The following is a 13,153-nucleotide window of genomic DNA, read 5'->3' as shown; positions in this document are numbered from 1 at the left end:
GATAAGAAAAACGTGATTTCATATTTTTTAATTTTTACTGTAAAATTGCGATTTTGACAATGTTTCCCCACTTAAAATTCAAAATAAACTTCATTTTCGTTGTCAGATCATCAAAAACATAAAGTAAGACCAAAATTAGCCATTCACCACACCGTGGTCAGTATCTCGAGAAATATGCGTTTTTTTTTTGGAGGTGTGCCCCACGTCTACTAGTTTCGTCAATAAAAAATATTACATTTCAACGTTAAAAAGCCTTCTCGATACAAACTTCCGTTGAAACCAGTGGCGACGCGTGACTCTTTCTAAAGTGTTACCAAAACCAGATGCAAAAAATCTTATTTAAAAAAATGAAGATATGGCTAAATGTATACAGTGCGTCCATAAAGTAACGCATAAATTCATTATTAGCTAAACAAACAACATTATTAGAAATTCCCAAAACAGGTCAATTTTTATTTTTACATTAAGATTTTTTGGCATATATATCATACTAGTGACGTCATCTACCTGGGCGTGATGACGTAATCGATGATTTTTTAAATGTCAATAGGGGTCACGTGATAGCTCATTTCAACGGGTATTAAATTCTCTATTCAGTAATGTCAACAATAACATAATTATTTATACAGGGTGTCCAAAAAACTTTTTCAAAATTAATTTAATTGACACAAAAAAAAAGAATGTATGTAATTTATTTAATTTTAAATACATTTTACTACTGTCAGAAAACAGAAAAAAAAATTATTTGAAAACTAAACATTGATTTTCGCTTAAATGAAATGTTCAAACTACCAAGAGACAGGTGGGTGGCAAATAAACATTTTTTTCCTCTTTCCTGACAACTGTAAAACGTGTTTTGAATTAAATAAATTATGTATATGCAATCATCTTTTTGTCTCAATTAATTTAATTAAAAAAACATTTTTTGGACATCCTGTATAAATAATTATGTTAATGTTTATATTACTGAATAACCTCTCAAATGAGCTATCAAATGACCCCTATTCTCATTTAAAAAAATCATCGATTACGCCATCATTCCCAGATGGATGACGTCACTACTATGATATATATGCCAAAAAATTGTAATTTAAAAATAAAATTCGACCTCTTTTGGTAATTTCTAATAATGCTGTTTGTTTTGCTAATAATGAATTTATGCCTTACTTTATGGACGCACTGTATATAGCTTCAATAATATCATTTTGTATATCACTTGAAACTCTCGAAAAAACAGTTGATGTTTCTAGATGTTGGCAAAATTTTTGATCTTTTTTGGCAATTAGTGTTAACAATTCCCTGTAATTGCCTCGATTGTCAGAGTCGTCGCCCGTAAAATGACCACGAAACGCTAATTCTTGTTTGGCCAAAAACATACGGTATCTATTATAAGTGTGCTAAGGATATACCTATCTATTTTTTTAACAAACTCATTATGCTTAGCAATATTTGCTTTAAAAGCTTGGTAAAGAAAACTTTCGATTCTTGTTTTGCCAAACTGAATCAAATTGGGTATACATCTTACATGTACGTAACGGAGAAATTTCATGTCTCCTTTTTAAAACTCTAAAACTATTTAAATCATGAACCTTATCCACCATTTTTCTGTAGAAACCAAAAGACATGGCCAACAATACAGTCTATTTTTCTTGTAACCACATAACCAAGGATTTTCACTGTACCAACTAAATTTAAAATATCGAACTAATTTTTTTGATTCCTTTTTTAAATTGTTGAAAATAGGGTTTTCATTTTCAATAATCTCAATTTTTTTCTTCAAAATTATACAAGGATAATTACTTTTCAAGTAGTTGATCGATAACGCAGCGACACTCATCCATAGTTAACTGCACGCACACTTTTACTGATATACACAGCGCGCTTACGCCGTCGCTCGTTCAAAATTTTCAGACACTAGCCAGTCCCGAGCGATAGCGAGGATATAACCCTTGTAACCACAAATGAGACTGGTAACAGAGTATAATGTACAATAAAGTACAACTGAGTCACATAAACTCGCCAATATTTTCGTGTGTCTACGAGTAGTTGGCTATTTACTGAATTAGGTACTATTAACACATAATATAATATATTTATATTGGTAAATGGAATTATTCATCCTCATAAAATATTTATTTGCAAGATTTTTAACTGTTACCAACGGTATCAGTGGTTACATGGACGCTTCGCCAGTGGTTGAAACAAAAATTTTAATGCTCAGACGGATACTGAAATATAAATTCTTCGAACTCTTCTAGGCCGAAAAGTAATGTCCCGTCATTCTTGGAATCGTCTGATATTATGAGCCGAGCGAGCGTAGCGAGCAAGGCGAATAACAGTCGAGTTCGATATGACTTTATGTAAGTTGAGTTTATCTTTTTTATGGATTTTGGTTGGTTTTTCATTGTAAGTTTCCCCCTAAGGCGAATTTCCCATCCCAAGGCAAATTTGTAGATCCGCCACGGCCTCAGACACGAAAAATCTTTAATTCTAGTCCGTAATTCCGAAATGGCAGAGGGTGGATCTGTCCGACTTCTTCACCATTCCCCATATGTACGCATCTGGTGGCGTTAGTTCTGGTGAGTGTCAACTCCCAAAATAATCGCGCAGTATTCGAAGAGACTCCCTGACAGTGTGACAGGTTGTCCCGTCCTGCTGAAACCATTGTTGATTTTAAGCTTGGACCGTTTTCGTGACATTTTCCGTATGACCGAAAATAGTACTCCACCATAAAATTTTTTTTGCAAAACTGAGAACCATTTTGAAGCACCTAACAGTATCACGACATTCACATACGTTATAACGACGTTCGGAAAGCACTCAGTACGTTTCGGCGCCTGACACATACAAATTTGAGGCATACGAATTTCAGTACTATTTATTTTGCCGCATACCGCATTAACACTTTCGTCGTGGAACTTTATTTCAGAACGTTCGCCTGGAACTTTTGCAGAATAAACTTTTTGATAGCACATGCAATACGCAGATAACGCCAAATGGCGTCGTGCGTACATACTGAGAAGTAACAAAAAAAAGACGCCATATGGGGGCTTCCGCAGCGAAAGTGTTAAAAGCATAACTTCAGCTAGGGCATTTTTGTTAGTTATAATTACGATGGCTTAGTATGAAAACCTCGTATCTCATTTTACAGGAGAGAATTTAAAGTGAATTTCTGCATACTTTAACCTAACCCTTCTGATTCTGAAAACATTTAGATCGTTACACATAAATGTTTCACATATATTTTAGGTTAGAGTGTGCAGAAATTCAGTTTATTCTCTTACTAAGCCATCGATTACGTATAACACGATTAATACACATAGTTTCAAAAGTTATGCATCACCTCTCGTATTCACGATGTTTACGCTTTTATAAATCCGTATCTTTATCACATATTTAATGGACCTTTTTTATAAAAAATATACCTTTTTTGGTTTTTTATTCTATTTGAATACCCATTTAATTGACCTGGTTTTGCCAAGGTGTAAACATTTGAAAAATTTATTCTTGTGAAATTTTTGAAAACGTGATTAAAAATGAATCGTACTTTAATTTCTGAGTTGGACCGTATAAGAATTATCGATTTAGTTGAAGAAGGCCATTCACAGCGATTCGTGGAGGAAATGGTGGGTGTTTCTCAGAGCGATGCCTCACGGATATGGAATAGGTTCCTGGAGACAAACTCGATACGGAATAGAGCTCGGTCTGGTAGACCCCGAGTTACCGATGATCGACAGAATAGATATATCAGAATTTCCATCCGTAGAAATTCTTCTATGTCTGTACCAGCCCTCCAAAGGGAATTCAGGCATGCTACAGGAGTCAGAGTATCGTTGTCTACAATAAGAAGAAGAATTTTAGACTCAGGTTTGAGGAGTCGTCGACCAATAAGAGTTCCTCAGCTACAACCTAGACATGTTTTGGACCGCCTCCAGTGGGTTCAAGAACACATACAGCTCCCCCAACAGTTTTGGAATTTTGTGCTTTTTTCAGACGAGACCAGAATCTGTTTAAATACTGATAACCGGCGAATTCGTGTGTGGCGAGAGCCAACAAGAGCTGCACAACTAGCCACACACAAATTCGCAGGGTTATCACTATTTAAACAGATTATGGTCTCGTCTGAAAAAATCACAAAATTTCAAAACTGTTGGGGGAGCTGTACGTGTTCTTGAGCCCACTGGAGGCGGTCCGAAACATGTCTAGGTTGTAGCTGAGGAACTCTTATTGGTCGACGACTCCTCTAACCTGAGTCTAAAATTCTTCTTCTTATTGTAGACAACGATACTCTGACTCCTGTAGCATGCCTGAATTCTCTTTGGAGGGCTGGTACAGGCATAGAAGAATTTCTACAGATGGAAATTCTGATATATCTATTCTGATGATCATTTCTAACTCGGGGTCTACCAGACCGAACTCTATCCCGTATCGAGTTTGTCTCCAGGAACCTATTCCATATCCGTGAGACATCACTCTGAGAAACACCCACTCTTTCCGCCACGAACCTCTGTGAATGGCCTTCTTCAACTAAATCGATAATTCATATACGGTTCAACTCAGAAATTAAAGAACGATTCATTTTTAATCACGTTTTCAAAAATTTCACCGGAATAAATTTTTCAAATATTTACACCTTGGCAAAACCAGGTCAATTAAATGGGTAATCAAATAAAATAAAAAACCAAAAATGGTATATTTTTTATAAAAAAATCCCATTAAATATGTGATAAAGATATGGATTTATAAAAGCGTAAACATCGTGAACACGAGGGGTGATGCATAACTTTTGAAACTGAATAACAGACGAGTTCGATAAAGAATATTTACTGACGTGGTGCATACAAAATTTTATCGCATTTTATATTGGTTTTAACACGTAGGTACTTACAATTTACAATTTAAGAACTTTTTAAATTTTAAACATAATAATTTCATGACAGTTATGACAGATAACTTTTGCAAGAAGGTTGCTTTCGATTTTTAATCGATAGTTATCAATATTGAATAATACTAAATCGGTAAAGTTTTAATTTATTTTATATGAATATAATTGCAAAATACTACATAATTTCACTTTTTGACATAAATCTAATTGATAATATCGCAAATTGTGTACAATATTTTTAAATAACTAAAGTAAATAAATTGTAAGTTACTCAAATAAATAATCGATTACTGCCATCGACCACGTACATTCAATCTCGATTAATCGAAGCAGGTAAAGTAAAATTTTTCTTTCAGTACAATAAAGTGTTACTTTACTGCCGCAAATGAGGGCAAATGAGTACAATAATGAATGACTTTAGTGACGGTTGGCGATAAACGAATTTACTAAAGTTCCTGCAACGTTTAGATCCAAACTACGCTTGTGGGCCAAAAAGGTGATACTATGTTCGTTTGCGGACCCTGTCGGCGACTTTTAGTCCAAGACAACGCATTCCATATTATATTCATTTAATATATTATAGTCGTATTACTCCGTAGAGTAACTAGGTGCATTTTTCCATTGGAACTTTACCAGCTGCAGACGGGGGATGTGAATTGCATAGTGTAGAATTCCTTCCCTCTCGTCTTCACTGCAGCATCCATTTGACTTGCAAATTGTAGAAGTCTTGGAGGTGTCACCAGGAAAGTGTACCAATAAGTTTTCAATTTAAAAATCTTTTAGTAATATTTTTAATATTTTCAATATTAATAATTTACTATTAGGATTGAAAACTACTTCGTCTTTCAATGCCAGATGGCGCTAGCCACCTACTATCATCACTTCAATTGCAATGGGTGGGAAAACCTCTCGATGCGAATCAGTTAAAATATGGAGAACAGTGCCTACGTTCCTTCCGATGAATGCTCCAATAAAAGCCGAAAATCGCGATTCAAGGGACTGGACTGCACTCCGTATTCTAATTGAAAAGTAAGATTGTTTTGCCTTCGCATTGCATTTGAATAAAAATGGTATACATTTTTATTTTATAGTCGTATTACTCCGTAGAGTAACTAGGTGTATTTTTCCGTTGGAACTTTACCAGCTGCAGACGGGGGATGTGAATTGCATAGTGTAGAATTCCTTCCCTCTCGTCTTCACTGCAGCATCCATTTGACTTGCAAATTGTAGAAGTCTTGGAGGTGTCACCAGGAAAGTGTACCAATAAGTTTTCAATTTAAAAATCTTTTAGTAATATTTTTAATATTTTCAATATTAATAATTTACTATTAGGATTGAAAACTACTTCGTCTTTCAATGCCAGATGGCGCTAGCCACCTACTATCATCACTTCAGTTGCAATGGGTGGGAAAACCTCTCGATGCGAATTAGTTAAAATATGGAGAACAATGCCTACGTTCCTTCCGATGAAGGCTCCAATAAGAGCCGAAAATCGCGATTCAAGGGACTTCACTCCGTATTCTAATTGAAAAGTAAGATTGTTTTGCCTTCGCATTGCAACTGAATAAAAATGGTATACATTTTTATTTTATTTTATTAATATATTATTGTTTATTGATAAATTTATACCAGTATATTAATAATTAATTAACAATATTAATTAATAGTAAATATACCTTGTATATTTATCTATCAACGGTATTATTTATTTTAAAGTGAGCATGCTCCACTTGTCGTGCTCCACTTTGTTATCGTATTTTTTTTGCTGTATATCGTTTAAACTACAGTAAAAATTTATAGCAATAACCTCCGCATCGGAGAATGGTTAAAACGTAAATTACTAGGGGGTGCAAGACTTGTCGAAGAGTGTATTAATTAAAATAATAATTAACGATGAAAAGTGGAATGTATAGTAACTTTTAAATAATTTTAAGATTCTTCTTAATTGTGTATCACTATAATATTCTGAATCTGTGTTTCTTGTGGCGTGTTCAACTTAGATATTATATTATGTGCAATTAAACCACAGTTGACTGTAATGAGAATTACATTTTTATATTTGTTTTGACGTTACAATTTCCGATGCGTAAATTGTTTTTAAAAAAATCTTGAATCAATATTATGAATGATCTAAACTTGAAAATGTTTTTAGTGGACGGTGGGTGGTAATACTAATTTGACAATTTACTTTATTGGCCTCTATATTATAGGCATTAGCCATGTGTTGAGATGAAATTCTGACGAATATTGTACTCTCGGATTAATCTCTAATTCTGACCTTTCTGCGCTTGCTCTAGTGAATTATATAGATGATATGTCTCTGACCTGCTATTAATCCATTAGTGTTGGTACATATATTCTTTCAGTGTTGGTAACCATTTCTTAATTTTTTTTCATGTAGTAATACGAGGGCTCTCTTCGATTTTCCTCTTTTTACTTTCTGTTTCTTTTTTGACTAATCTCTCCGTGGGACTCTGTGCTCATTCTCAGTTATCAATACATATAATTGCAAGAGCCCAACTGGCACCTACTTTAAATTCCTCCGATGTATTGGAAAATAAATGGCATATATCCTGCTTCAAATTTGGAACAAGAACTCGATTGTTGATGGTGTTTGATGTTCCGTTAATATGAAAGGTAAACACTGTGAGAGGTTCCCAATACGTATACCTGAAAGAGCCCAACTGGCACCTACTTTAAATTCTTCCGATAAATTGGAAAATAGATGACATAAATCCTGCTTCAAATTTGGAACAAGAACTGTATTGTTGATGGTGTCTGACTTTAGTTTAATATGAATGAACACTGTGAGAGGTCCTCAACACATATACATGCAAGAGCCCAACTGGCACCTACTTTAAATCCCTCCGATGCATTGGAAAATAAATGACATAAATCCTGCTTCAAATTTGGAACAAGCACTCGATTGTTGATGGTGTTTGACGTTCTTTTAATATGAAAGGTAAATGCTATGAAAGGTTCCCAATACGTATACCTGTAAGAGCCCAACTGGCACCTACTTTAAATACCTCCGACAAATTGGAAAATAGATGACATTAATCCTGCTTCAAATTTGGAACAAGAACTGTATTCTTGATGATGTCTGACTTTATTTTAATACGAATGAACACTGCGAGGTTCTCAATACATATACATGCAAGAGCCCAATTGGCACCTACTTTAAATCCCTCCGATGTATTGGAAAATAAATGACAAAAATCCTGCTTCAAATTTGGAACAAAAACTCGACTGTTGATGGTGTTTGACGTTCTTTTAATATGAATGGTAAACACTGTGAGACGTTCCCAATACGTATACCTGCAAGAGCCCAACTAGCACCTACTTTAGCTTCCTCTGACGCATTGGAAAATAAAAATGACATAAATCCTGCTTCAAATTTGGAACAAGAACTGTATTGTTGACGGTGTTTGACTTTCTTTTAATATGAATGGTAAACACTGTGAGAGGTTGTGCTGTAATAAGAGAGATAAAGACTTTCATAAGTATTACAAGATAAATTAATAGATGTAAAATAATATCCAATATTGAACTGGGTCAAGATTGTGTAATATCGACTAACATTTACCTTCATTGTTTATTTAAATATTAGGTGTTCTAAATATTGAGCCATGGGTGCTGAATAAGCAACCCGTGAATGATTGCAAGAACATAGTTCGATTGTCAAAAATAATACAATGAGAAAACAGAATAAACTTGGTGTTCGTCGAGGTAAGATGTTTCATTCTCCCTTAACTACTTAACATTGAAAATAACCTGAAGTATTACCACCCGTAGCTCCCAGGGTGACAATATATACAACCTATATTAGATTACACCATATAATAGAACTCCATAAGTTACGGGGTAGTTACCCTGAGGAGAGGGTTGATTTGGTAAAACACTATTTATTCATACTATATTTATTGATCACTTCTAAATATCTGTAACGAGTTGGTGGGCTTGAGGTATAACTATCTAATCATGTATCTGAATCACGAATGATGATTGATAAAGGACTAATAAAAGAATGATCCGCGATGCTTCGCTGTAACTATAAATAAACTAGAAAAGTGTTGGTGTTTTTAATGCTGACACGGGCTGGCCGTGAATTAAGAATAATATTGAATAGCTGACAAAGCGTTATTGGAACTAGGTGCACTTGTGTTGAGTAATCAGTGTCACCTTAATTATTTAACAACAAACGTGATGCCTGTCTTATAAGGCATTTAAAAATTAAATGAATATGTTTTGCTCCCATTTTGGATGCTGATAATCCTGTACAAGGTTCTCAATACATGTACCTGCAAGAGCCCAACTGACACATACTTTAAATTCGTCCGATGCATTGGAAAATAACGACATAAATCCTGCTTCAAATTTGGAACAACAACTATATTGTTGATGGTGTTTGACTTTTGTTTTCACCAATTTTGAAAAAATGTGAAAACGTGAATTATCCACGTCCGTCTGTCCGTGAACTCAACGCTTCCGTCATTATACCAGGTAGAATGACAAATGAGGTAGTAAATGAAAGCTTATAATCCAAGGATGGTACTAAAGGTGAGAAATTTGACCTAGGCTGTCTGTCCGAGCTTATAATCCAAGGATGGTACTGACTGTGAGAAATTTGGCCTAGGCTGTCTGTCTGTCTGTCCGTCCGTCCGCGAATACAACTCCTCCGTCATTAATACAGAAAGAAGTCACTCAAAATATGATACATTAATGTAAATAAAAATGACTCAAAATTAGTAAAATCGTATATCAATCGACGCAAAGTTACACGAAGAGTTCAAATATCGACTTCCAGTTCTATTTTCGATTACTTTGGGTGAAAACCTAGGACTTACGAAGTCCAATTACTTGTCTTTTAATAAGAATGGTAAACACTGTAAGGGGGTCCCAATACGTATACCTGCAACAGCCCAACTGGCACCTATTTTAAATTCCTCTGATGCTTTTGAAAATAAATGACAAATCCTGCTTCAAATTTGGGACAAGAACTGTATTCTTGATGGTGTCTGACTTTGTTTTAATATGAATGAACACTGTGAGAGGTTCCCAATACGTATACCCGCAAGAGCCCAACTGGCACCTACTTTAAATTCCTCCGATGCTTTGGTAAATAAATAACATAAATTTTGCTTCAAATTTGGAACAAGAACTGTATTGTTGATGATGTTTGACTTTCTTTTTAAATGAATGGTAAACACTGTGAGAGGTTCCCAATACGTATACCTGCGAGAGCCCAAGTGGCACCTACTTTAAATTCCTCCGATGCATTGAAAAATAGATGACATAAATCCTGCTTCAAATTTGTAACAAGAACTGCATTCTTGGTGGTGTCTGACTTTCTTTTAATATGTGTGGTAAATACTGTGAGAGATTCTCGATCGCCAATCATAAACAACACATAGTTCTCATTACAATAATCTGTGGTTTAATACCATATAATATAATAACCAAATCATTATAAATGTCAAAATGTATCATTATATCTATATTTAGATTAAATGGATAGACTTGTTTATTTTCAATGAATTTTCTTTTACCTATCTATATACATTTACTAGAAAAATGAGTTTTAAATTTAAATATAACATCACATATATAGACTAGAAAACCCCAATTTACAGGATATAAAAAAATATAGCTTAAAAATAGTAACAAAAAATCATTTTCAAGAATTATACTACTATTTATTCCAAAAATTGTTAAAAAAGTGAATTAGTGTATTATATTAAATAAACATTACTTTTCTTTTTTCTGAATTGTCTGTACTGCATAATTTATTTTGTACAGAACCATTAGGTAGCATTTTTATTATTAATTAGAGTTTGGTTTGTTATTTTTCGTAAGACTTTCATTTCTGCTGTTTCCAGTTTCAATCAGCTCTTGTTTCCGCTGTGTACGTCATTATCGATCTTATTGTTGATTTATATATCCTGGTCTTCGTTTCCGTTGTGAGGTATTTGTTTCTCCAGATTGTGTTTTTGAGACATCCTGCTACTCTGTTCCCCATGTTCACTTGTTTTTGTACTTATGCTTCCACTTTTCCATAGCCTGACAGTTTTATTCCCAAGTATTCCGTTTCCATCACTTATTATATTATTTTGTTATTTACGACCAGTTTAGATCGTCTCGGTTCCGCTGATATCACCATCGATTTAGTTTTCTCTGTTGAGATCACCATGTTGTATATGAGCGCCGTGCCTTCGAATTTAGATAGAAGAAATATCCTATCTCGTTAATATTTTTATTTTTGAAATCGGGATGTTTCAAGAGAACTGTAGAATTACAAGTAGCCAAAAAAGGATTCTAATGTTCAAATTTAACATCTGTGTAAAGCTGTACTTTACTGCATTAAAACAAGAGAGGCCAGTTTCATTTTTTGATTGAAGGTTTTGCTTGACAATTTTAACAATATTTCAACTTTACAGATATTATTATACCGTCTCAAAACTTAGCGTGGCTTGATTGGAATAAATAGTAGTGAAATGTTGATGAGATAGATAACAGCAAATAATGAGAAAATAGATGAAATATACACATTGCAAAATTACGGCCATTCATCGATGCCATCGTCATGTATTGTATGCCATTTTAATCCATCTCCTATTGGTTCATGTGCAGAAGGCAATAAAACATGTTTCCAGAATGTTCTAAAAAAAGAAGACGACAAAATAATTGCAATGATTAATCTTAATAATTAATTAATTAATAATTAATCTGTAATAATAAATAACTGCAAAACAAGAAAATCTTTGCACTGATACTTCTAGTAGTAGAATGGCAATAGATAAATTAAGTCCCATATACCTGAATTAAGAAGTGTCAAAACATTTAGATCAGTGGTGCTCAGACTTACACTACGTGGGATCTACCACATAAATTGCAAGCGTCCAGCGATCGGCTGCCAGTAAAAAAAAAACAATTTTGAAAACAAAAAGCTTTATTGCACGTTTCAGTTTGCTAAAAAGTTGTAACTACTTATAATTAAAGTTATGTTTTTCAGTTTAATTTTATTTGAATGTTGATGCATGGCATTGCATATCCTCCACAATTTTTTTCATATGATGGTACGTAACTACCGAGGACCAAATGTAAGCATGATGAGAGATGTTCGTCAGCCGATTCATCATCAGGGCTTTTCGTTCCGGATGGAATGTTTGCCGCTCTTACTAAGTGCTCAATGAGTCGCTTATTGCGGTGAATCACTCCTCACTCCACTTGTGTGTTGTCAAAGTTTGTTGTATGACTTGGCTTTCGTTACAATTTTCTTCCATTCATTTTGATATGATCCAGTTTCTCACTTCCAGAATTTTCATATCTCTCATGGCCTGGTCCTCCCATCTCTCTCTGGGTTTTCCCCTTGGTCTTTCAGTTACTGGTTTCCACCTGGTGATCTTCTTAATCAGTAGGTCGTTTTTCCTTCTCTGTATGTGTCCCAGCCATCTCAGTCTCTTCATCTCATTAATAATTCTAACTATATCTTCTTCCTTCATTATGTCTCTTAGTTCATTGTTCATTCTTCTTCTCATTTCTCCGTTGTCCATTCGTATCGGGCCCATAATCCGTCTGAGGATTTTCCTTTCGAATATTCTCAATTTTTCTTCATCTGTTTCCGTGAGGCACATTGTCTCAGCTGCGTACATAACTGGTCTGATTGCAACTCTGTATATTTTTAGTTTTGTATTTCTAGATAAGTTCTTGTCCTTCATTAGCCTACGATATCTCTAGTATGTTTTGTTGCCTGCTAGTATTCGCTCCGTTACTTCTTCACTTCTCTTATTTTGGCCATTTACTACTACTCCCAAATATTTGAATTGTTGAATTCTTTCAAAAGTGTAGTTTTCTATTTTGATTTATCTCATCCTGTTATCTTCTCTTCTAGAGCAGAGTAGATATTTTTTTTTCATTTCTAGACCTCTTTTCCGTGCTTCTTTCCCGGGATTGTTACTGCTTCTTTTAATCTTTCCTTGTCTCTTCCCATAAGAACTATATCATCTGCATATGCAACTATTTGTGTTGAGGAGTGGGCTATAGTTCATTTAATTTTGCTGGCCTTGACCGTAGCTTCTACTGGTCAGCCGATTTCGATACTTTAATTTCAATATCTATATTTAGGAAAATGCAGACTCACACAAGTACGTTGATGCAAAGAATGTTGTGAGCTGCAGATATACTTGCCTCAAAGATGAATATTTGTCAGACGATATAAAAGATCAAAATGTCGTATTGGTCGCTCTGGACTTAAGGTATATATCCGAA

The sequence above is a fragment of the Diabrotica virgifera genome, chromosome 10 (assembly GCF_917563875.1).
Source record: "Diabrotica virgifera virgifera chromosome 10, PGI_DIABVI_V3a".
Taxonomy (NCBI): domain Eukaryota; kingdom Metazoa; phylum Arthropoda; class Insecta; order Coleoptera; family Chrysomelidae; genus Diabrotica; species Diabrotica virgifera.
Note: the sequence above shows the minus strand (reverse complement) of the source record.